We start from the raw sequence: 27,139 nt of genomic DNA on the forward strand, positions 1-27,139 counted from the left end.
ATCAGATTTTTGAGTAGTCCATGAATTGATGAATAGTACTTCGTTATTTTCATTTTGCACTTTTTTTAACTTGTAATAACTTTCATCTCTTACACTGTACTTCAGCAGCAAAACAAAAAACTTCATGTCATGTCAGTGATAATTATGGTTCTGATTCTGATTCCTTACCGTCCCTTCATCCAGTACTTATGATGCTGCATACAAGACAGTTTAGCAGAAGATGAGGCAAAACAGTCTGAATCCTAGTCTCAAGCTGAAAGATCACCAGCAATGAGCACCTCAGAGGTCCACACATGACAAGTAACTGCTTTTGATTAGTTCTGTGAGTAACACTCAAAGGTATTTTGCAGTTGGAGAAATAAAAAAATCTTTCATATAAAAGGATCCATTCATTAATATTTAGTTGAAAATTTGGTATAAATATTCATTAATCTTTAGCCATTAAAAGTTTGGGAATCAAATTGATAAATCTATTGTTCTGTATCATAGTTTTAAAGCAGGTTTTAAATGCGTCTTTAAAATACAATGGATTCTGGTCAGCTGGGACACACCAATGTGTTTTGGCCCAGTTGAGCGGCAGCCACTACCAACACTACTGGAGGTTGTCCATTGTATCCGAACAGTGACAGGAAACGTGTACGGGAGAGTTTTTTAAATGGAAAAGCCACTGGGGCAGTTCCACTCTCTTGACCTCAGAGGTCCAGGTCCAGTGGTAGAAGTATATGTCACAACTGGGGTCTTCTCTATTTGCAGGGGATGACCATGACTACTTTTGTGCCTTGACATGCCCTTCATTCTCCACGGAGCATTGCAGAACCACCTTCCTGGCATTGGATCTCACTGTGGAACTCATCTGCCCAGTCTGTTGCAGCTGACTTTGCATGCTAGGGCAGGCATATCCATATTTCCCCTGGGTATGAAACCTGCCAGCTACCCTCACCTGGTTTAGCCCACCTGTCGAAGCAGGGTACTGCCAACGATCTGCAACAAATGTCACAATGTTTGTTTGAACTCAAACATACACAGCTGACGCTTTTTAAGAACTGTTAGCTCCAAACACAGTGTAGTGCCTAACGACCGCACAATTGTGCGTGCCTGAATCTAGTTAGAATCTATTCGGTAAATATCCTGCCCCAATTAAGTGGCACAGTGACTCAAATAAATGAAGGGAATCCCAGCATATTTATCAATTCATGTTTGTTCTTTAAGAGTTATCCCAAATAATTGTTTGCCCCGATTAACCAATGGTCCAATTAACCAGAATCCACTGTATTTGATTGGTTAATAATGTAGTTAAGGAAAGATAAAAGTTGTATTACATTCTGTGAATGAAGCAGAGGCTTTGTGTAAATTTTCAGAACAGGAAAATGAATGGAAGCCATATTCTCATCTCTTTCGCTAGCTCTCCCTGCATCCAAAAGACCCTACAAATAAATGAACCCACCATATGCAGTTGAAGTTTACAGAGGGTAAGCAATGCAAAGATAAGGAACTGTGAAGCACAATGAAAACTGTGAAGTTTCGTGGAATTTCAACTGCACAAGTTAAATCCGCTTATCTTTAGGTGAGTGAGCATCTAAATAATCCTTCACTAACTCAGATAGGCCAGTTCCCAAGCATTTACCGGCAGGGAGGGCACTGGTTAAAGGCTTCAAATTAGATGATTCCTGATGCCCCTGTTCATCCTTGGCTGTTGCCTCGGCCAGCTGAAAGCAGTGCGTTAAAACAGTAGCCAAAAAGAACGCATGAGCAATGAGGTGGTAAGTACTCTGTGGAGATGTTAGTCACCCAACTGACACATTACCAACAAGTAAGAGGAGCTAAAATTCTCCTTTAGGAATTTATTGATGTTCTATTGCCTGCAGCTGCATTGTTTTTTTTTAATTGTTGCTACATCCCTTATGAATTTGTGGTGTGCCCACAGTTATATTGATTTATTAATTTCTTGTTCTTTTCAATGCTGGATAAATTTAGTAATTTACTGCCACCCTCTCTCCTATTTAATGTATTTATGCATGCTGCTGGTATTAATTTGTTAACTGCTGCTTCCCACTGAGGAAGGTAATTTATTAATTTGATGGTTTCTGTGGCTCTATTCATTACTTTGATTCACTGGTAGCGACTTGTTTTTGCTGCAGCGTCTATTGCTATCCTGTGGTGCATTATCAGTAAGCTGTAATGCATATAGTCTGCGTTGGTGTTTGTGAGTGTAATATTCTACACAGTTATTAAACACATTTTGTTGTAGATTGAGATTTCAGTTAAATCCATTATCTTTGAACCTCCATCTTACTACTACAGCAGCAGCTGCTGTTCCCCAATGGTAACGTATTATCATCATTTTGTCTGGGAGCATGAAAATTAAAATAAAAATATCTGGATTTCCTAAGAGGAACACAACAAGATATTAATAATTGTTAAACATAAATCTGCATAGTTTTTAAAGCACTGTTTTTAACAATAACGTAGTTAAGTAAGAACACTGCGAAAAATGGGCTCCCGATGGAATAGTGGTAGGTGACAGGAACCCTTCAAATGAAGGAGGACTGGGCACTGACAGCAGCTCTTCTTCCTCCCGTAAATGTGGTTCCTGCAGTCTGAAAATCCAGCTTCGTATTTTGAATTGAAAGCAATTTACTGGTTTCTTTCGCAGAGAGTAATGCTTAAATGCTATGTTTTTTTTAATTGCTTTATAAAGTGACAGACATTACTCATTCCTAACAGGAATTTGGCACAGGCAATTAAAAAGCTCACAATGAATAGCCCTCAGGCTAAAACTGGAAGGACTTAGAAGTAAGTTGCAAAATGAATAGATATAATTTAACTATGACATAAAAGTACTACATAAATAGCATGGCAAGATGAAATAATTGCATGTTAATTTTTGGAAAAATCAGCAGTGCGTATTGTAAGCGAGCTATCTAATTCATATCAGTTGGATAATGGGTTCCACACACAAAGTCAGAGGTTAAATTTAACCACCAGCTTCTGGGTTGATTTAACTATCAGCTTCACTGAGAAAGTGCACCCACTAATCAATTTATGTACATTGAGAATGCTCTGAAGTAGAATTATTTATTGTAATCTACTTCAGCTTTTGTTTCTAAATTAAATTGCCATTGGATTAAACCTAAAAAGGTGGTAAACATTTTACACATAAATTTATTAAAATGAAAAGTATTAAGACCACAATATCAACATTTTTATTGTGAACACCAAAAGAAAGCACAAAACCAATCTGAATGAATGATCTCCCATCCACTGCTACCAACCTTATAGTTCCCACACCTCGCACTTCCTGTTTCTACCTCCTACCCAAGATCCACTTACCTGCCTGTCCTGGCAGACCTATTGTCTCAGCTTGCTCCTGCCCCACCGAACTCATTTCTGCATACCTCGACACGGTTTTATCCCCCCTGGTTCAATCCCTTCCCATCTATGTTCGTGATACTTCTCATGCTCTTAAACTTTTCGATGATTTTAAGTTCCCTGGCCCCCACCGCTTTATTTTCACCATGGATGTCCAGTCCCTATATACTTCCATCCCCCATCAGGAAGGTCTCAAAGTTCTCCGCTTCTTTTTGGATTCCAGACCTAATCAGTTCCCCTCTACCATCACTCTGCTCCGTCTAGCGGAATTAGTCCTTACTCTTAACAATTTCTCTTTTGGCTCCTCCCACTTCCTCCAAACTAAAGGTGTAGCTATGGGCACCCGTATGGGCCCTAGCTATGCCTGCCTTTTTGTTGGCTTTGTGGAACAATCTATGTTCCGAACATATTCGGTATCTGTCCCCCACTTTTCCTTCACTACATCGACGACTACATTGGCACTGCTTCCTGCATGCATGCTGAACTCGTTGACTTTATTAACTTTGCCTCCAACTTTCAACCTGCCCTCAAGTTTACCTGGTCCATTTCTGACACCTCCCTCCCCTTTCTAGATCTTTCTGTCTCTATCTCTGGAGACAGCTTATCCACTGATGTCTACTCTAAGCCTACTGACTCTCACAGCTATCTGGACTATTCCTCTTCTCAGCCTGTCTCTTGCAAAAACGCCATCCCCTTTTCGCAATTCCTCCGTCTCCGCTACATCTGCTCTCAGGATGAGGTTTTTCATTCCAGGACGAGGGAGATGTTCTCCTTTTTTAAAGAAAGGGGCTTCCCTTCCTCCACCATCAACTCTGCTCTCAAACGCATCTCCCCCAATTCACGCACATCTGCTCTCACTCCATCCACCACCCCACTAGGAATAGGGTTCCCCTGGTCCTCACCTACCATCCCACCAGCCTCCGGGCCCAACATATTATTCTCCGTAACTTCCGCCACCTCCAACGGGATCCCACCACTAAGCACATCTTTCCCTCCTCACCCTCCCGCTTTCTGCAGTGATCGCTCCCTACGTGACTCCCTTGTCCATTCGTCCCCCCGTCCCTCTCCACTGATCTCCCTCCTGGCACTTATCTTTGTAAACGGAACGAGTGCTACACATGCCCTTACGTTTCCTCTCTTACCAACATTCAGGGCTCCAGACAGTCCCTCCAGGTAGGCGACATTTCACCTGTGAGTCGGCTGGGGTGATATACTGCGTCCGGTGCTCCCGATGTGGCCTTCTATATATTGGCGAGACCCGATGCAGACTGGGAGACTGTTTTGCTGAACACCTACGCTCTGTCCGCCAGAGAAAGCAGGATCTCCTAGTGGCCACACATTTTAATTCCAAATCCCATTCCCATTCTGACATGTCTATCCACGGCCTCCTCTACTGTAAAGATGAAGCCACACTCAGGTTGGAGGAACAACACCTTATATTCCGTCTGGGTAGCCTCCAACCTGATGGCATGAACGCTGACTTCTCTAACTTCCGCTAATGCCCCACCTCCCACTCGTACCCCATCCATTATTTATTTTTATACACACATTCTTTCTCTCACTCTCCTTTTTCTCCCTCTGTCCCTCTGACTATACCCCTTGCCCATCCTCTTGTTCCCCCTCCACTTTTCCTTCTCCCTGGGCCTCCTGTCCCATGGTCCTCTCATATGTCCTTTGCCAATCACCTGTCCAGCTCTTGGCTCCATCCCTCCCCCTCCTGTTCTCTCCTATCATTTTGGATCTCCCCCTCCCCCTCCCACTTTCAAATCTCTTACTAACTCTTCCTTCAGTTAGCCCTGACGAAGGGTCCTGGCCTGAAATGTCATCTGTACCTCTTCCTAGAGATGCTGCCTGGCCTGCTGCGTTCACCAGCAACTTGGATGTGTGTTGCTTGAATTTCCAGCATCTGCAGAATTCCTCTTGTTTGAATGAATTACATAATTTGCTCAAATGTGATTTATTATAGTTCAGCCAAAATGAATACTCAATTATAAACATGAAACGATGACAAATGGATTGAGAATATGCATTTGTATCTACGCCTAGCATCACCCCTGGCAGCTTGTTACAGATATCCACCACACTCTGTGTGGGGAAGCCTGCTCCTCATAGTGCCTTAAAATATCTCCTGTCTTACCATAAGACTGTGCCCTCTAACTCAAGACTGGCCTGCACAGGGAAAATGATTATCTATACTACCTGCAGTCCTGATTATTTAGGAGAGCCAGAAGGGGCCATGAAAAGGCCTTGGCGAGCAGGATTAAGGAAAACCCAAAGGCATTCTACAAGTATGTGAAGAGCAAGAGGATAAGTTGTGAGAGAATAGGACCAATCACGTATGACAGTGGAGAAGTGTGTATGGAACCGGAGGAGACAGCGGAGGTGCTTAATGAATGCTTTGCTTCAGTATTCACTACAGAAAAGGGCCTTGGTGATTGTAGGGATGACTTACAGTGGACTTCAAAGCTTGAGCCTATAGACTTAAGAAAGAGGATGTACTGGAGCTTTTGGAAAGCATCAAGTTGGATAAGTCACCAGGACTGGATGAGATGTACCCCAGGCTACTGTGGGAGGCAAGGGATTAGATTGCTGATCCTCTGGCAGTGACCTTTGCATCATCAATGGGGACAGGAGAGTTTTGGGAGGATTGGAGGGTTGCAGATGTTGTCCCCTTATTCAAGAAAGGGAGTAGAGAGAGCCAAGGAAATTATAGACCAGTGAGTCTTACTTCAGAGGTTGGTAAGTTGATGGAGAAGATCCTGAGAGGCAGGATTTATGAACATTTGGAGAGGCATAATATGATCAGGAATAGTCACCATGGCTTTGTCAAAGGCAGGTCGTGCCTGACAAGCCTGACTGAATTTTTTGAGGATGTGACTAAACACATTGATGAAGGTAGTATAGTGTACATGGATTTCAACAAGGCATTTGAGAAGGTATGCCATGCAAGGCTTACTGAGAAAGTAAGGAAGCATGGGATCCAAGGGGACCTTGCTTTGTGGATCAAGAATTGGCCTGCACAGAGAGGGCAAAGAGTGGTTGTAGACGAGTCCTATTCAGCATGGAGGTTGGTGACCAGTGGTGTGCCTCAGGGATCTGTTCTGGGACCTCTTCTCTTTGTGATTTTTGTAAATGACCTGGATGAGGAAGTGGAGGGATGGGTTAGTAAATTTGCTGAAGGTTGGGGGTGTTATGGACAGTGTGGAGGGTTGACAGAGGTTACAGCGGGATATCAATAGGATGAAAACTGGACTGAGAAGTGGCAGATGGAGTTCAACCCAGGTAAGTGTGAGGTGGTTCATTTTGGTAAGTCAAGTATGATGGCAGAATATAGTATTAATAGTAAGAGTCTTAGCAGTGTGGAGGATCAGAGGGATCTTGGGGTCTGAGTCCAAAGGACACTCAAAGCTGCTGTGCAGGTTGACTGTGTGGCTTAGATGGCATACGGTGCATTGTCCTTCATCAACCGTGGGATTGAGTTCAACAGCTGAGAGGTAATGTTACAGCTGTTTAGGACCCTGATCAGACCTCACTTGGAGTACTGTGCTCAGTTCTGGTCACCTCACTACAGGAAGGATGTGGAAACTATAGAAAGGGTGCAGAGGAGATTTACAAGGATGTTGCCTGGATTGGGGAGCGTGCCTTATGAGAATAGGTTGAGTGAACTTGGCCTTTTCTCCTTGGAGCGACGAAGGATGAAAGATGACCGAGATGTATAAGATGATGAGAGGCATTGGTCGTGTGGATAGTCAGAGGCTTTTTCCCAGCGCTAAAATGGCCAACACAAGAGGGCACAGTTTTAAGGTGCTTGTAAGTAGATACAGAGGAGATGTCAGGGTAAGTTTTTTTTACACAGAGAGTGGTGAGCGCTTGGAATGGGCTGCCGGCAACACTGGTGGAGGCGGATACAGTAGGGTCTTTTAAGAGGCTCCTGGATAGGTACATGGAGCTTAGAAAAATAGAGGGCTATGGGTGACCCTAGGTAATTTCTAAAGTAAGTATATGTTCAGCTGTTCATTGTGGGCTGAAGGGCCTGTATTGTGCTGTAGGGTTTCTATGTTTCTAAATCGCTACATGGTCTTCTCGCAGCTCCTATATGAGAATAAACACAGTTTATCCAATTTCTACCCATAATTACAATGTCCTGCTCTCTGCAACATCCTTGTGAGCCTCTTCAATATTCTAGCTCTCTATTAGTACACATCTTTCCTGTAGTGTGCAACTATATCTATACACGATACTCCGAATGATGTTGAACCAATGTTTTGTACAGGAGCAACCTGACATCCCAATTCTTATACTCAATGTGTCCTAGTTTATGAAGGAAGCTGTGCCAAATGCCTTCTTTAAGCTTTAAAGGAAATAAACTTTATTTTTTGTATGAAAACTGGTCTTTCTTACAGCAAGAAAATATTAAAACCTCATTGTAATAAGGTTCAAGGATATAATGGCAAATGATAGAACACAGAGGATCACAGACAAAATGCTGGAGGAATTTACCAGGCCAGGCAGCATCTATGCAAAGAAGTACAGCCAACGTTTCGGGTCGAAACCCTTTGGCAGGACAGAGGATAAATCCTTTATCAGGCCTTTCAGTGAGCTGTAGACTCCTCTCTCATTTACCCATCATTATTCCCTACGCTACAGGTTCACAATCAATATGCCATGTACATAGTACAGAGTGATAACATAAAAGTGGACTGGTAGTACAGGCCAGTCAACTAAAATGAATAAACAATGCTTGTGAAAGTCTCAAACCTTTCTCTTATAATGTATACATAATGATTCAATATTTAGAGTGCTATATTTGCCCAGTTAAAGGGTACGTTTAACCTCTGTGCTCTGTCATTTGCTATTATATCATTGTACCTTGTTACACTGAGGTTTTAATATTTTCTTGCTGTGAGGAAATCCAGTTTACCACTTCACATAATAAAGTGGTCACAGAGTGTATGCTTGTGGTCTTCTGCTGCTGAAACCCAACCACTTCAAGATTCGACATGCTGTATCTTCAGAGAGGCTGTTCTGCAGATCACTGTTGTAATGCATGGTTATTTGAATTACTGTCATCTTCCTGTCACCATTCTGATCTTTCACCTCTGACCTCCTTCATTAACAAGGCTTCTTTGAAAACAGAATTGCCGCTCATGGAATGTTTTTTTTTTTGTTTTTCACATCATTCTCTGTAAACTCTAGAGACTGTCATGTGTGAAAATCCCAGGAGATCAGCAGCTTCCGAGACACCCTAACCACCCTATCTGGCAACGACAATCAGTCCACAATCAAATTCACTTAGATCACGTTTCTTCCCCATCCTTATGTTTTGTCTGAATAACAACTGAACCTCTTGACCACGTCTACATGCTCTTATGCATTGAGTTGCTGCCACATGATTGGCTGATTAGATGTTTACATCAACGAGCAGATCTACAGGTGTACCAAATAAAGAAGGCACTGAGTGTAATTGAGCTTTAGAGAATCCATCAGAATTCCTGACATCCACTATTGCTAAATCTTGCCTGTTTACTACTTACACTAAGGAGGATATAAAGCTATAAGATTTTTAACGCTGATACCTGTGATATTAGTGGTAAAAATTACAAGTGGCCATCTATTGGTTGAGGTCAACCATTGGTGTTGCAACCTAGCTATCTGTGATTATTGGTGCAGCACTATCTGTGGCTGATGAGACCAATGCAAGAGTGGCTGTCTCTGTTGTAAAGGTTGCATCTATTAGTGGTCTCAGCACTGCTGGAGTTGCAGCGTTCCTTTCCATTGACCCGTTTGTCTTCAGCCACTTTCAGGAACTTTTCTTCGCCTGACTTAAGATGTTGTTTCAGAGTGTTTCTCCATCTGGTGCGTCCGGCTGCAAGTTCCTACCAGGACTCAATGTTGATGTCCGGCGCCTTCATGTCCCACTTGCAGATGCCCCATAATGCAGCTGTGGTCAGCCAGTGGTTCTCTTGCCTGAAGCCAGCTCACCAAAGGGGGTGTCTTTTGAGATGTGGCCGTTCTGCATGCGGCAGCTATGGCCCAGCTGGATGCAGCCTAGGCTGCCTGAGCAGGGTGTACATGCTTAGAAGGCTGGCACGGGAGAGAGTCTCAGTTTTGGCTACTCTGTCTCTCCAGGAGATGCCCAAGACGCAATGATAGCATCTTAAGCGGGAAGGAGTTGAGCTTTCTCTCCTGCTTACATACGTTGTCCAGATTTTGCCGTTGTACGGCAGTGTGTTGGTGACACAAGTGATGTACACTGTCTTTGTATTGACTGAGAGTTTGGAGTTCTTGCCAGACTCGTGTGGAGAGACAGGCAAGAGTTGTTGCAGCCATTCCGATGTACTTGCCGATTTCTGCATCCAAGGAGAGCCTGTCACCGATGATTAACATCAGCGATATGAACTCATGAACAACATCCAGTTTGTTGCTAACAGTGGTAATGACTCGTGGTGTCTCCACGTCTTGTCTCAAGATATTTGTGTTTTTCAGGCTGATGGTCAGACCAAGCTCCTTGCAGGCCTGTGAGAAGTGATCCGGTGCTGCGGGGTGTGGTTGCGACTGCTGCATCATCAGTAAACAGCACCTCTCTGCTGTTGCGCACTTTGTTTTTGGCTCTTTGGCAGGAGAGGTTGGAAATCCTGTCATCTGACCTAGTGTGGAGGTAGACGCCCTCTGCTGCAGTGCCAAATGCATGTCTCAGGACAAGAACAAGGAGCCCGAAGAGCCTTGGGCGAGAAGGCCTGGCTTAACGCCACTGTTTGTGTGAAAGGGCTCCAAAGCGCGGCCATTTACTACACAGTCCCCTTCAGGCTGTAGAAGGATTTGATCATGCTCTGTAGTCTTGGCAGGCGGCCCTACCTTAGAGATGATCCAGAAGAGCTCGGCTCTACAAACCAAGTCGAATACCTTGGTGAGATAATTAAACGCAAGAAATAATAAACACAGACCACTCACCGGTGTGTTGCAAGATCAGACAGCTGTCAAAGACATTCCATTGTGCTGAATAAGAAGGGAACCCTCACATTGATTTCAGTAGGATGTCTCACGCAGACCTGCTGGAACAATTTGTTAAGCCTTCCAAGGAAGAACTGAGAGCTCAGCTGCCTGGAACACTGTCACTTCTGTAGAGTACCATCCTCAGCACAGCTTGAGCTATCTTTGTCAAGAAGACCTCAAAAACAAACGACTGGTTCGAAGCCAAATGCAACAAGATGACCCCCGTCATTGAAGCCAAATGCATTACCCAAGCCAAGCGTAAGCGTTCGCCAACTAAGAGGAATCTAGAAGCAAAGTTCAGCAGACTGCCAGGCGCTCGGCCAACAAGTACTAGCTGCTTCTCAGTGAAGTCCAGACCGCAGCACTGACAGGCAATATGATGGCATCAAGAAAGCCCTCGGCCCCTTCAAAGCAAAATGACTCTCCTCAAGTCCATCAATGGGGAAGTAATTACAGACTGAAGCAAACAGATGGGAAGTTAGACATAGATAGAACATTACTCTTACCTCTACTCCAGGGTGAACACTGTCACCACCTCAGCTCTGGACGCAACTGAGTGCCTGCCGACAATGGAAGAACTCAATGCTGAGCCGACCCCAAAGGAGCTCAGCAAGGCCGTCGGCAGCTTGACCTCGGGGTTAACAGTTTCAACTGCTACAGAAAAAGCACCAGAGATCTACATTAAAAAATAAGCACACTTCCTTTTTTTTATTTTAATAAACTTGGCTCCACTCCTGAACAAAATAATGCTCTGTAAACTAAACTGAGGTTTTGCAATTGTGCACCTTTTATTCAGAACCGATAAAAATAAACCAAATTACTTGGCTTATTGCCACGGTAACTGGAAAACTGTAGAGTAATTGCATTGATATCTTCTAGACCATCATTAACAATCTGCGGTTCAATATAAAAAGACCTTCAAAGTACTAATGCAGTTCAGCTAGCTACTGCACTTAGCAGGAGATGCCACAGGATTTTTATAAACAAAACAATTACACATATTCCATGTTATCTTCATTGTACCGTGACAACTAAGAGAATAAAGAACGTGATATATAGAAAATAACATTAATTTAATTCAATGTTGATTTTTTAATCTTTGAAATAAAATCACCTTACTGTGTCTTGAGTTATTCTGTAGTAATGGAAGGAGGTTGTCTTAGTACAGAAGAAAAACAAACAACACCACATGCACCTATATACCAACTCCAACAAAGCACAAAGCTTCAAAGGAGCACTATGAAATAAATTTGCAATGAACTGCGGCATGTGAGAGATACGGAGATAAGTTGGTCAACTGCTTTGTCAAAGAGATAAGCTTTGTGCTGTGCTTTAAGGAGGAAAGAGAGACAGGGGGATTCAGAGCTTTGACTATGCCTTTAGGCCTTCTACCAAAGTGAATGACCATAAACATCCCTACATTACATTCCATCTGCCACTTCTTTGCCCATTCTCTGAATCTGTCCATGTCCTTCTGCAGACCCCCTGCTTTCTCAAAACTAACCCTTTCATGGATCTTTATACTGTCTACATATTTGGCCATAAAGCCATGAGCTGGGGAGAAAAAGGAAAAAATTCCAAAATTAGAAGTACAAGTGAACTTGAGAGTCCTCATGCAGGATTCCATAAAGGTTAACTTGCAGACTGAGACAATGGCAAGGAATGCAAATGCAGTGTTAGCATTTATCAGATCAATCAAATCAAATCAAGTTTAATTGTCATTCAAACCATACATGGAAACAGCCAAATGAGATGGCGTTCCTCTGGGGTCAAGGTTAAAATAAAAACACACCTATTCAAAATAACAAGAAAGGAAAAAACATAGTCATGTTAGGAAACAAATTTTTAGTCCAAGTTTTTGAGTGACGCCCCGCAAATTGATGGTTTCTGGCCATCCAGCCTGTAATTCCACTGATCCAACATTGGAGAGAGGCACTGATGGGAGAGGCCACCCCTGTCTGAGCCCGAACACCACGCTAAGCATAAACCCGAGGACTGAGGCCTAGTCCTCGCTACAACCGAGGCAACACTGCTGCTCACCACCAGTCACGCCTGCATCAATATCCAATAGGGTCTTGTGACCACAAAGAAAATATCCAAGACAGTCACTCTCGGATTCACTACACTGAGCCTTTACGCTAACTTGAAGGCACCAACTCCTGTGCCTTCGAGTAGCATATAGCAGCATGGTCTGCACCCAGGTCAGCTCCTCCGAAACCAATCCTGCTTCTTCTGTGGCTCGACAGCCCGGCTCAAATCCCCAGGCCCAACGGCCCAACTCAAATCCCCAGGCCTTACAGCCTGGCTTGTATCGCTGGTTCCGACAGCCCGGCTCAAATCCCCAGGCCTGACAGCCCGGCTTGTATCCCTAGGTCCAACACCCCGGCTCAAATCCCCAGGCCCAACGACCCGACTCAAATTCCCAGGCCTGACAGCCCGGCTTGTATCCCTAGGTCCGACACTCTGGCTCAAATCCCCAGGCCTGACAGCCTGGCTTGTATCGCTGGTTCCGACAGCCCGGCTTGTATCCCTAGGTCCGACACCCCGGCTCGAATCCCTAGGTCCAACACTCCAGCTCAAATCCCCAGGCCCAGCACCCCATCTTGACATCCCCAATGTGATGGCCCGTCTTGACAACCCCAGCCCAATGGCACTCAAGCTAATTTGCCTTCTCCAAACCAGTGGCTGGCTCTTATGACATCCTGGTTGGCTACTCCGAACAGTGAACAGCTCACTGTTGTACAGGTAGTTATTGGAGTGAAAAATAGACTTATTATGTATAAAAACGCATTTAACAAGGAAAAAAGCATTCATTTCAGGAGGACTAGAATACAAAAGCTAGGATGTAATGCTGAGGCTTTATAAGGCATTGGTTAGACCACTCTTGGAATATTGTGAGCAATTTTGGGTTCTTTATTTAACAATAGATGTCCCGGCACTGGAGAGAGTCCAGAGGAGGTTCACAAGAATGTCCCAGGAATGAAAGGATCAATATATGAGGAGCATTTGATAGACTGGAATTTAGAAGAATGAGGGGAATATTATTGAAACCTGTCAAATATTAAAAGACATTGATAGACTGGATGTGGAGAGGATATTTCCTACTGTGGGAGAGTGCAGGATCAAACAGCGCACCCTCAGAATTGAGGAATGTACATTTAGACCTGATATGAGGAAAATTTCTTTAAGCAGAGGATGGTGAATCTGTGCAATTCATTGCTACTGACGGCCAAGTCATTGGGTATTCTTAAGGGAGAAGCTGATAGGTTCTTGGTTGGTAAGGACATCAAACATTATGGAGAGAAGGCAGAAGAATAGGGTTGACAGGAATAATAAATTAGCCATAATATCTTTTCTACCTCCCATTGTAATTTGATCCCACATCCTGCTAATGTTAGGAGGCCTGCATACACTGTAACTCTTATCAGGGTCTTTTTACCTTTGCAGTTTCTTAACTCTACCCACAAGGCTTCTACATCTTCTGAAGCTAAATCACCTACTCCTTTGGGTGACAGGATTGGAGATACATCTCTACCTATGGAGCTGTAAGGCACTTCTTCCCTTCGCTAGCTTGCAGGTCACCCTTGTGCAAGATGTAGTTCCTCCTTAGTCCCCTGATCAGGGTCACATGAAACCATGGGAGCAGATGGTGGACGTCTGTATGAACAGCTTGTGCATATCACAAGCCCTGGTTATGCAACCACTGACATCAAGCAGACAATCTCTGAAGTATTGATAATGGCTGGGGTCACCCATCATGTAAAGATACTGCCTAGAAGGAGACAATGGCAGAACACTTCTGGAGAAAAGTCTGTCAAGAGCCTATGTTATATGACACGGCACATGATGATGATGATTATGATGATTTGCTTTCATATTTTACCAATGGAGCTACACTACCCCCTCTGCCTACCTGCCTGTCCTTTCAATACCACATGTATCCTTGAATAGTAAGCTCCCAAATACGATCTTCTTTTAGCCATGACTCAGTGATGCCCATCTCCAACTGCACTGCAAGGTCATCTACTCTATTCTGTATATTGCTTGCACTCAAATATAATACCTTCAGTCATGTATTTGTCAACCTTTCCAGTTTTGCCCCAATGTTACACTTCAACTTATCACATTGACTTCAATTATGTCTAATTCTACCTGTCTTTCCTCAGAGTCTCACTACACAATGCATCGACTTGTACACCAACCGCTACATCCTCAGCGCTATGACTTCAGTTCCCATTCCCCTACCAAATTAGACTAAAACCTTTCCAATGCTTGTGCTGGATCCCAAGAGAAAGATTTTGAAGAATAACTCAGAAATAGATTTTTAGAACAGCTTGTGGTCAAGCCCACAATGGAAACGGCAATTCTGTTTTGGGTGTTGTGTAATGAACCAGATTTGATTAGGGAGATTACAGTAAAAGAAGCATGAAAATACAGAGATCATAACATGATAGAATTCACCCTGCTGTTCGAGAGGGAGAAGATCAGATGTGTTGCTTTCATTGTGGGTGTTTCCTTCAAATCAACTTTGGCCAGCAACTTCTCCTTCCTCTGTAGTTGCTTTGTAGTTCTGCAAATTCAGATATTGGAGGTGCAAAGTGACTAGGGAGTCCTAGTGCAGGATTCCATAAAGGTTCAGTTGCAGGTTGATTCATTAGTAAGTAACGCAAATGCAATGTTACCATCCATTCTGAGAGGACAAGAATATAGCTACCAGAAAGTAATGCTGGGAATTCATTACTTTCTGACAACGCATTGGTCAGACCACATTTGGAATATTGTAAGAAGGTTTGGGCTCTTTATATAAGAAGCAATGTGCTGGCGTTGGAGAGGGTCCAGAGGTGAAACAACTATGAACACTGCCACAGGATCTGAGCACCCTCCCAGGTGGGCTGTGGAACAGGTTCAGCAATTATACTCGTGAGTATGCATGTTCCAGCCAATTAGTCTTTCATTGTGATAGTATTTAACTCCCTTCTTCTCGTTCCAGACATGTTGAGACTTGACCAAAACAGTAATGTCTCTGCTTCCTGCTTACCTTCATCCCTGTTCTGGGAAAGAAGACTGCCATTTTGATTGATGCTGTAAAGAGGTGGTATTCAATTAATAATAAGGTACTGCTTCCTAGTCACCTTGTTAACGTCAGTTTTCAGTTTGAGAATTTTAGTTAATGGCCTAGTGTTTATTGTTTTTCCTTTCTCCTGCACTTTTCTCATTAAACACCATTGAACTGTTCATCTGCTTCAGTACCTCTCCCTCTGCGCTTGGGCCATAACCATGCACCTGTGTGTCCAGAGAAGGTTTTCAAGAATGTTCCTGGGAATGAAAGGGTTAAAGTTAGGAGTGTTTGATGGCTTTGGGCCTGTACGCACTGGAGTTCAGAAGAATGGGGAGGGATCTCATTGAAACCTATTGAATACTGAAAGGAATAGAGAGAGCAGACTTGAAGAGGATGTTTCCAATAGGACATAGAACACTACAGCATATTACAGGCCCTTTGCCCCATGATGTTGTGCTGACCTTTTATCTAACCCTTCCCTTCCCCATAGCACTCAATCTTTCTGTTATCCATGTGCCTATCCAAGAGTTTTTTTTAAATGCCCCTAATGTATTTCCCTCTATACCCCCTATACTTCCCTTCAATAACCTTAAAGTAATGCTCCCAGATATTAGTAGTTCCCCTCCGGAAAAAGCTTCTGGCTATCCATTGGATCTATACCTCTTAACATCTTGTACACCTCCATCAAGTTACCTCTCATCCTCCTTCGTTCCAAAGTGAAAAGCCCTGGCTCATTCAACCTATCCTCATAAGACATGCTCTCTAACCCAGGCAGCAGCCTGGTACATCTCCTCTGCACTCTTCTATAGCTTCCACATTCTTCTTATAATGAGATGAACAGAAACGAACACAGTATTCCAAGTGCGAACTAACCAGGGTTTTATAGAGCTGTACATTACTTTGTGGCTCTTGATCCCAATCCCCTGACTAATGAAAACCTACACATGATATACTTTCTTATATATATATAGGCATCTGTTAGTCTCGTGAGACCATGGATTTGCGCCTTGCAAGGTTTCCAAGGCGCAGGCCTGGGCAAGGTTATATGGAAGACCAGCAGTTGCCCATGCTGCAAGTCTCCCCTCTCCATGCCACCGATGTTGTCCAAGGGAAGGGCATTAGGACCCATTCAGCTTGGTACCGGTGTCGTCGCAGAGCAATGTGTGGTTAAGTGCCTTGCTCAAGGGCACAACACGTTGCCTTAGCAAAGGCTCGAACTAGTGACCTTCAGATCACTAAACCAATGCCTTAACCACTTAGCCACATGCCAACACATACTTTCTTAACTACCCTATAAACCTACGTGACAAATTTGAGTGATCAATGGATGTCAACCCCAAAATACCTTTGTTCCTCCACCCCGCCAAGAATCAAAAGTTCAAAGGTTCATTTTTTTGTCAAAGTATGCATGCACAATACAACTCTGATATTCTTCTTCATGCTTTCTGCCTTCAAATTCAGCCTTCCAAAGTGAATCTGTGATGAATGCTCGTCACTGATTACAGATGGCACATGGCACACTCGGTGAAACACTCATCCCCAGCAGTAATAGTGACTGGGTCTGAACCAGAGCTGTCTCATATAGAGACAGCAGCAACCTGCACAGGTGTGCTGATGGTGGAGGATACCATCTTTAATTGGATAATTGAGTTAATTAGCTTTTGGTTGGTCTAGGGGGAGGGGCTTAGCAGTTATACGCCTCAGGTTACCAAGGCTTTGGGGTTAGTTTTCTTTTGTGTTTAGTCTGAGGGTGGTACCTTTAGAACAGAGATGAAGAAGAAGTTCTTTAGCCAGGTGGCAGTGAACCTGTGGAATTTATTGCCACAGATGGGTGTGGAGTCCAAGTCATTGATTCCAGAGGTTGACAGGTTCTTGATTAGTAAGAACACCAAAGGTTACGGGGAGTCGGCAGGAGATTGGGGTTGAAATGGATAATATATCAGCCATGATTGAATAGAGGCCAGAGTTGATGGGCAAAGTGGTCTAATTCCACTCTTATGCTCAACTTGTATGTCAGTCAAAAACTTTCAGAGAGTTGATTGGGAGTGTGGTGGAGTCAGTGTCTAAGGAACAGATATTGTTGTAGTGTTGTAGACAATGGCTTGCTCTTCTCTTTGTTTAGTGGGAGGAAAATTTTGCTTTGCATCCTCATTAGACAAATAGCCAGGCAATGGAGAGGTCAGCTGCCATGGATGGTGAAAGAATAATGGGTGTACTTGGTCTGCTTTTGCAGGCTGACACTATGAATATCGAGGTAGCATGTGGATCAGAGAAAGAGGTCATGAAGAAATCTATGAAAAATGCCAGAGAAAATGGTGCACAGTGTGAGAAGTAAATCCACTGTTGATTCCATGGCTACAATTCAACAATTAAGTTCAAAACCAACAAGAAAAGTTCCATCGTCCAAAATGGCAGGTAAGTTCAGTAGGTGTTCCAGAAAAGTGATGTGGTCAACTAGCTCTAGAATGCAGATGTGATCAGAAGGATAAGTAAGGATAGATATCTATCACAGTCACTGGTAACTTCAATCAGAACTCTTTGGTATTTTGAGGTGAGCAGTTACCTGACTGGAAGGTTTCAAAGAATCAATTCAGTTAAGATGGGGAGGTGTGGTGTGGGGGAGGGAGGCTACATTATCAATGTTTTTTTTAAAGGAGAGTCTGGTGATGGAGTGGTAGATGGCAAAGATGTGGAATTCAGAGTTGCAATTTTAGTAAAACAGAATTGCTAGACAGCATATTTGAAGAAGAATGAGATAGCTTCTGGGGAGAGAGAACCCTACCAACTAAGATGAACATCAATGGTTTATTCACAAATGAGTCAATGAAGAAGAGGGCTGCAAAAGACAATTTTGAAGGAGACTTGAGGAGAGGTAGGAGGTGAACTACAGAATGGTGTACATTTTTGGTTTGGCACTGAAGGTATTAGTTTTACTTCCATTTAGCATTGGGCTTCAAGTGATATTTTTTCATTAACAATTAATTCATTTATCGGACGAGGGTTACTTTAGCAAAGCTACTACTTACCATTTATTCCAAACTGCCTTAAGCAAGTTGTCAGAGCTTCACCTTCCACTGGCCTGGCTGAGTGCTGCTCCAGTAATACCTATGAAAGTCGACATCCAGCAAGAAACACCATTCTTTAGATTGACAATACTGTACATCCACCGGCATAAGAATCAACTTACTCCAACAGTGAACCAGTGGTAGAATGAATGAAGAAAGATTTAGTCAAGTAAATATGTTCCTTAGAATTTTGAAGAATGACAGGGGATCTCAAAACAAAATTCAAATGCAACTGGGCAGTGTAGATCCAGGGTGGATGTCCATCATAGCAGAGGAGTCAAGGACAAGGGGCCACAGTTCAAGGATAACATGTAAGCCAGATAGAACTGAAATGAAAAGAGAGATTTGCTCCAGATTCTGACCAATCTTTGGAATTTTTTTTTAACCACAAAAGGAAGCTGAAGCCATATTATTAAAGATTTATTTAAAAAATTGTGATTCTTGGATAGAAAGGAATCAAGGGCTGTCAGGAGAAAGCAGCAATTTGAATTATCATGTTGAATGTGGAAGCGGATTTAAAGCTTTTTAAACTTAACTCTTCAATGCTTCTGATAGGGAGTTAAAGGGTTCACACCCAGTCACGGTAAAGGTACAGTGATATATTTTGGATGTCAGAATGATGAATAAATATACAGTAATCCCTTCTCTTGTCCTTCCTCGCAGCTGTCATCGATCAGGAGGTATATAAGCTTGAAGTCCAACAACACTGGGCTCAAAAGCAGCTACGTCCCTTCAGCCATTTGATTATTGAACCAACTTGCACAATCCAAATCACTACAACTTAGCAACACAATGAACACTTTGAACACTTTACACTAAAATTGACCTACTGGTTTTAAGATTTCCATTGTGTTCCTTTTTGTACAAATTATGTGTAATTTACAGTATATTTCAATGTTTATCGCTCGATGGTAATGTGATGTTGCTGCAAGACTTCCATTGCACCTCTGCATACATACACTTGACAATAAACGTGACTTTTGGCTGTCTTTGTCTGTAGAAGTCTGAGGTTTCGGAGGTGCTTTTTAAGCAGTTTTCCTGAATAAACACTGTGCAACCTTTGGAGAGAAATGGGAAAACAAATGGAAAATTGCAGATTTTAACTGTTTCTTTTTTCACAGTTTCCGCCCTGCCTGCTGAGTGTATCCAGCATTTTTGGATTTTAGTTTAGATTTGCAGCATCTGCAGATTTTTTTCTTCGTAGATTTGGCCTATGTGGAAATTGCACACTGTAGTTGCAATGTCCTGGTTTTGGAGAAAGGTTATATCTTGTCAAGTTTCTTTCTTTGTTAACTATCAATTTAAGTATCAATGGAAACAATAACTGAATCTGTCTGGCTTAGATTGATGGGATGGGTATCAAATTCAAAATACACAAAAATTGTTATTATTAACTAGGTACACAATACGTGCCCATTATGCGTGTGCTAGGTTGGACACTATAGCAGTAATTTTTAATAATATAGAGACATGCTTGCAAATCTCGCTGACATCTGAAAAAAAAATGGTAAAAGTGTTTGTTAATATTTTAGATATCAATAAAATATCATAATCTCCTTTTAAGAATGATTAATTTGTTTCACCATTTTATGATATATTTTGTTATAGGATGAGATCTGTAATATTTAGTAGATGCAAATGAAAATCTAATCTGTTCTGAAATAATGCAAGGCACCTATTTTGGAACCGTTAAAGTACTTCCTCATTTAATCTAATCTCCAAAATAAGGTGTTGTAGGTTCTTTCAGCAATGTACCAAGTTAATACATCAATTTAATTTAACTTAGAGATACAGCACGTTAACAGGCTCTTCTGGCCCAGTGAGTCTGCACAACCCAACTGCATCCACGTGACCAATTACTAACCCATACATTTTTTGGAGTGTGGGAGGAAACCAGAAAACTCAGAGGAACAGATACGTCCAGAGTGAACATACAAACTCCCTACAGAGAGTGGGGGGGCGGTGGAATTGAACCCGGACCGCGTGGTGGTTAGCATAACACTATAATTGTTATAATACTGTTATGCTAAGCACTACACAACATTGTCACTCTGAAATATTGGCAGCGAACTTTTCCAGCGCTGAAAATTAACTGCTGCATGCACATAATCCCATTCCTTCAGGTTTTAATTGTTCACTTTATTGGATATCACTAGTAAATAGGTTTGAGAAGGTTGTTATACCCCACCTTGTCAATCATCAGCAACTCCATATTGAAAATTATGCAAATTAACTTAAAATGTTGCATTATGCTTTTTTGCTAGCTCTTTTTAATCATATTGTATATTACTTATTTCTGTTTTTTTACATGTTTCTGTGGTGTTTTAAATTTTAACTGGCATTCAATAGTTCTTTTTCAGCCATTTTGCATTTATTGGTTTGACTGGTTAAGGCAATACATTGTTGCATTCCTGTTCCTTCCAGCCCTTACACTTCCAATGCAAACTTTTTAAACCCTTGCAACAAATTACTGCAAAAAATATTGTCAAGATTAATTTTGGGATGAACATTTCTTACCAAAGGTACTTAGATTCACAATTATTGCAATTCTCAAACTGTGATAATCCAGTATTCATTGGATAGAAATTACAAAAATTATTTCTGATGAATGCTTTGGCACATTTGAATTTTTAGGAGCATTAAATTGGAATTAAATCTGAATATAATTAAGCTGATATTTTGTCATGCATAATAAAATTAATTAAACCAACCTTTCAGAATATGTTTTGGAATGACCATGATTTATTTTCAGAAAATCTCCTTTATTCAGTGTGTAACTCTTGCTTTCAAAATAAAATAATCTCACACTATCATAATTCAAAAAAAAAATTCAATGCTGCAAAAAACGTGACTCAGTCTGCACTAGTCAGAAAAATTAAAAATAAAAATGTGCCATAATGAAGTGTCCTTTTTGCACATGATATTTGTCAACTCAGAATCACTCTTAAAAAAGTGATGATATATGTGTTGTACAATTTCTAATTAAATAATGCTGTAAACAGGAAGTATACAGATTGTTGTGGAATAAACATGATGTTGTTGCTTGCATCATACACTGGCGTGCCCTCTTCAGTCTCCTGATGAGGTCACTGCAGCCTTTGGCCAGGAGCAGATATTGGCAGGTGGTGCTCAACCTTCTTAGAGAGATTCACCCCTTAACCACTACACTCTCCAGATGGCAGGTCAGCAGTGGTGGCCAAGTCATTGCCCATCTGTCCCTGACTTCCAGCTCAACTCCTCTCGCCTGCTCCATATTCAGCAAGAGGCTCTTTCTGCTTCTTCCTCCATCCAGTGAGCTGCTTGGTTCTTGTTCTTTTCATCAGGGCCCAGAGCAGACAGCAACCTCCCTGCTGACCTTGCCAGGAACCCTCTACAGCTGATATTTAGGAGGAATAGCCACATCTGCCATCCTTCGTCCGTGCACTCCTGGACTAAGGACTGGTACTTCAGGGGCTTCCCCTCATGAGCCTCCTCGCAGCCTTCCTCCCATGGTACTGTGAGCTCCACCAGGATGATTTTCTTGTCTTCAGTGGACCACAGTACGATGTCTGGTTAAAGTGTGGTTTGCACCACCTCAGCAGATTGGATTTTGGCCCCTTTGTATGATTGATGTGGCCCTCTCCTTGATGAAAATGACTTCCCTGTTAGCCTCTCTACCAGCTGATCTCTTTTTACACCTCTCCTGCTCCAGTGTATCAGCAAGGGATAGCAGGACCTTGTTGTGGCACCAACTATACCGTCCTTGTGTTAAAGCTGTTTTGCATCCTGACAGTATGTGTGTCAAGAAACCCCACTGACCACAAAGCTTACAGTTAGGGTCCTCTGTCAGCCCCCATGTATGTAGCTGTGATGGTGTAGGGGGAGTGTCATACACGGACCACAGAAGGAAATAAATGCAGAAGGGCTCCAGCCTCCAAAGCTCTGACCAAGTGCTCTTGTGCTTGGGAAGATGCCATTTTGTCTAGGCGCCATGACCCCAACTCCACTGGCTTCGATAACCACCTTTTGTCGTTGCGGTTCCATACCTCTGCCTGGACCATGTCTCGCCTACCCCTGGCACTTGCACTCCCCCATCGTTGGAAGAATGCAGAGCTGAGGCCTTGCCTTGCCTATTTCTTTTTCAAAATGTGAACTGGTGAATGTTCTTGTGAGACAAAGTTGATAACATACATATTTTCTGAAAAATATGCCAATGTTTTTGAAATGTACATGTATTTCCAATCACTGAAGTCATAAAATATGAATAAATTTTAACGACTTTGAGCTTAAATTTACCCAAATGTATTATCAAAATATACATTTTATCCTAATGTCTATTAGCCCATTGGGTTCATGCTGGTCCTAGTGCAGCAATTTCCATTAGTCCCTTCCCCCCTTCACCTATTTCCTTCTACTGCACAAGTTATTCTCATGTTAACTATTTTAGGGATATCTGATTTACAAACATGTCATAAACTAATTAAATGTGTTTTCCTGGAAAGACTTGAATTCATTGATGATGAATGCAGATCACTGTGTTTTCATATTTGCTTTGTAGTGTGTTATTCACAATGTAGGTATGAATACTTGTAGATCATGTGGAGGGACTATCGCATGATTTGCTATGGTCTTGTTGAAAACATTCTCCGGTTCATTTTCAGGCCACTTAGCTTCTTTCATATGAGAAAAATCAGAACATTGCCGGTAAGAAGAATAATTGAATTGCCTTTTCCTCTACAATGAAACATATAGGCCATGGATGAACATAAACAAGACACAGGAGATCATTTCGGTGAACTTAATGTGCACTTAATCACTTTTCTTTTTTTGCCTTTCCTCCTGTAATGGTGAATCTTTTACTCATGTTCTTATTATTGGAAGGCAGTAATGCGTAAAATGCTGTAAATGTGAATTGATTTTAATCAGCCCATTTTGCCCAGGTTCTGAATAAAAGTGAATCAATCAAAAGACATTGAACAATGTATAACAAATGCTCTTTTGTGGCTCTTTTGAAGAATATAGTATATATTGTATTGAAACAGGCCAATTTTCATCTTTAAATTGGCATTGATGATTCTACAAAAAATGATATTGCTATGAAATGAGCCCAGCTAAGAGTAATCTGGCATCAAATACGACTGCCTTCTTTATGAGGATCCTTGTCGTCCCTAAATTTACCTTAAGTGTTTGGATTATAACAGCAGAAATGCTATTGCTTTCACTGATTCAGTAATGTAATAATTTTCCTTTTTTAGTGAACTAATTAAATGTTATGTTTTCTCTTGGTGTCCTGCCTAATCAGGAGACCACCAAAAAGAATGCTAAATTGGGGACATCCTTGCTTTAAATAAGATCATTCAGGAAACACGGTTCCTTAAGGCTGTTATAGCTGGGGGTGGGGTGGTGTCACAAAAAACCGTGGATCAATTGTTTAAGAAAAATAACCAGATGGCTTGAGTCGCAAAAATAGATTGAGGTGCTTTTATTTACCTCAAAACAAGACAAAAACTGGAAAAAAAAACTATATATATATAGGTAGATAGACAGCTCCATGCAGCAGCTCTGTTTCAGCCCCAGTCACTATTATTGCTGGGGATGAGTGTTTTACCGAGTGCGCCATGTGCCGTCTGTAGTTGGTAACGGGCCTTCGTCACAGGTGGAGTGGGGGGCTGGTGTAGTGTGGATAAGCTCCCACTACCTATTAAATGCTCCCAATGGCATGTGTCTCAAGTTGCCCCTGACAACCAAGTCTAGCGCCTGACCTTCACTAAGCTTGGCAGAACCATTTCGACTGACAGAAGAAGGGGTCAATACGGGTATACCAGTCGCTTCAGGCAGATGGGGCTCATCAGCTGTGATAGGCAGCTCCTCTAGGAGAAGGAAAACTCTGATCTCTAACCTCCACTGCCTTGCAGCTATACCCACGCATGGGGAAAGCTTCAGGAGTAAACAATGAGGAAAGATCCGGAGCTGGAGTCCCTCAGACAGTCCGAAGCTAACGTTGACTGCAAACACATACAGTGCTGCTGGAAACAAACTGTATCAGTCTCTTCTGTTCCTTTATATTCATGAGCTGTGTGGAGAGGGAGAATGTGCTGCATGGGCAACAGCTTGCTCTCCATATCGTCGTGCCCTAGCTTGCATACCAACTAGAATATGGCATAGAAACCGGGGACTCAACTTCCATGGTCTACCCCAACCAGCGGAGTGCAGGGAACAAACAATTCTTTAGTAAATTTGAATTTTGCCCAGGTTACCCCAGTATAAATATGCATGCTAATTCTCAGTAATTCGATTCAATAGGTACATTCAATGTCAGAGAAATGTATACAATATACATCCTGAAATTCTTTTTCTTCTCAAACATCCACAAAAACAGAGGAGTGCCCCAAAGAATGAATGACAGTTGAATGTTAGAATCCCACCTCCATTCCACCGAGCTGTCAACCGTGCAGCAAGCATCAATAAAGACACAGACTTGTGGTAACCCAAAGCCTACTCGTTCACCCGGTAATTCGACATACCACAGGTTCTATCTCTCCCTCATAAAGGAAAAAGAGGTGACCCATTTCACAGTGAGAGGAACAAACAACTCATTGATTTACAATGTTAAGAGTCTGTTGCATCACCTTTTCCAAACTCTGCACCCAGAGGGTCGGCCCCAGAAAGGCACAGCTCTCCGGACGCACAACCCCCAGCAGCTAACCTGCTGCTCCCGATGTTCCGTGCTCTCCTGCGACGCCTCAGGGGCACCGGCCTAGAATCAACATGATTCCAGGGCCACAAAAATCTGGAATCCTGAAGGCACGCTTGCCTTCCAGGCCACGTCTTTGGGATATCAAAAAGCCGCCGTTCGTGAGACCCTGAGAGTGGGTCCCATTCCCGCAATGTACCGAAGTCCTGGAGTGTAACTCCAGGTCAGCGTCTTCAAAATCAGAATCAGGTTTATTATCACCGGCATGTGTCGTGAAATTTGTTAACTTAACAGCAGCAGTTAAATGTAATACATAATATAGAAGAAGAAGAAAAAAAAATCATAAATAAATAAGTAAATCAATTACAGTATACATATATTGAATAGATTAAAATCATGCAAGAAACAGAAATAATATACATTAAAAAAGTAAGGTCGTGTTCACAGGTTCAATGTCCATTTAGGAATCCAATGGCAGAGGGGAAGAAGCTGTTCCTGAATCGCTGAGTGTGTGCCTTCGGGCTTCTGTACCTCCTACCTGATGGTAACAGTGAGAAAAGGGCATGTCCTGGGTGCTGGAGGTCCTTAATCTGAGAACCTCAAAAAGGGAAAAAAGAGATATCAAACATAGAAATAGAGCTGTTTCTGAAGATGCAAGCACAGAAATCGCCGTTTAGCACCATCTTGACTTTGTTCCGTCCCTCTGAGTTCTTGCCCGGAAAAACATAATTAATTATTTTACTAATTCTTAAATATCCTTTACAGTGGTTAAGTAACTAGAGCTTTCCTATCTTAATTATGTTAATTAGATGTTACATTTTATCTCAATGCCAAAACAGTTGTCACCCACAGAGCTTTTAAATGTAGGCATCCTTGCTTTCTGAAATCAGTATGGTGGTGAAAATCAGGAAAGGGATAAATGTTGAGGACAGGAATGATCAAAAGCTATGATATCATAGATGGTATAACCATACAGGCTGAGTACCTCTTGTCTGAAATTCCAAAATCCGAAAAACTTCGAAATCCAAAAATTTTTGGAGTGCAGACATGACACCACAAATGAAAAATTCCACAAGGTGCCTGCCTGGCAGGTTCCCAGGCGATGCCCAGGGATCTGTGCATCACCTGCAGTTTCAAGAAGTGTCCTCACAAATGTAATGAACAGAAGTTAATGAAAAATAGAAAAACTCTACATAAAGTGAAAAGTGAAGATCTCAATCATATTTTTAAAGAAAGGATTCATTGGCAGGAAGTGAACATAACATAACATAATGTTATGCTGATCATGAACCAAACAAAGATATATCATGACAAACTGAAAAATTGAAGGTAATTGTGAATATTCAGCAGGCTGGTTGAAGAAATTGAAGAAAAGATATGGCACTAAATTTTTAAAGATTTAAAGAATTTTCAAGATCTGCTGATCACAAAGCAGTAGAGAAATTCTTGGATGAGTCTACAAAGATCTTCGCTGATGAAAGTCGGAAACCAGAACAAGTCTACAATGCTGAATGATTTACCTTACATAAAACCTAAAAAAAAAGAAAAATAAACTGCAGTGTGCTGTAACCTTTTAATCAAAACACAGCTTCATAGGTGGGGACTGAAAGCCTGCCATTGTTTGTTGTTATTCAACAGCTGATTCAGGTATTCTCCTGATGCTGCTAAGCTGCTTTTTGTTGCCTCGTGTGATAAACAAACATAAGACAAAGACTGCCTACCGGTAGCATATAAATTCAGTGTCCAACATTATGGCAATCTTAAACTACAGTATTTTATATATTCCAAACCTCGAGAAAACCTGAAATCCAAAACACTTCCAGCCCTAAGCATTTCAGGTAAGGAGTATCCAACCTGTGCCAAGAACATAAGCACAGGCATAGGGTTCCATAGTAGAGGAATGGAGGGTTAGTGGAGCAAGGGTGATCCTAGGTGCATGATTTGTGACTTCATCCAGAAAAGTACATCAGCAGTGAGAAC

At 42.1% G+C, this 27,139-nt stretch overlaps 1 long non-coding RNA gene across 1 annotated transcript; it reads left to right on the forward strand.

The window, feature by feature from the left end:
* The first annotated feature begins 1,701 nt into the window (after positions 1-1,701).
* Positions 1,702-19,918, forward strand: LOC134336669 (uncharacterized). Its single transcript, XR_010015845.1, has 4 exons — positions 1,702-1,760; positions 15,353-15,476; positions 17,655-17,836; positions 19,150-19,918. It is a non-coding gene; the product is annotated as an uncharacterized LOC134336669 (long non-coding RNA).
* The last annotated feature ends 7,221 nt before the right edge of the window (positions 19,919-27,139 follow it).

Source organism: Mobula hypostoma, chromosome 2 (genome assembly GCF_963921235.1).
Source record: "Mobula hypostoma chromosome 2, sMobHyp1.1, whole genome shotgun sequence".
Taxonomy (NCBI): domain Eukaryota; kingdom Metazoa; phylum Chordata; class Chondrichthyes; order Myliobatiformes; family Myliobatidae; genus Mobula; species Mobula hypostoma.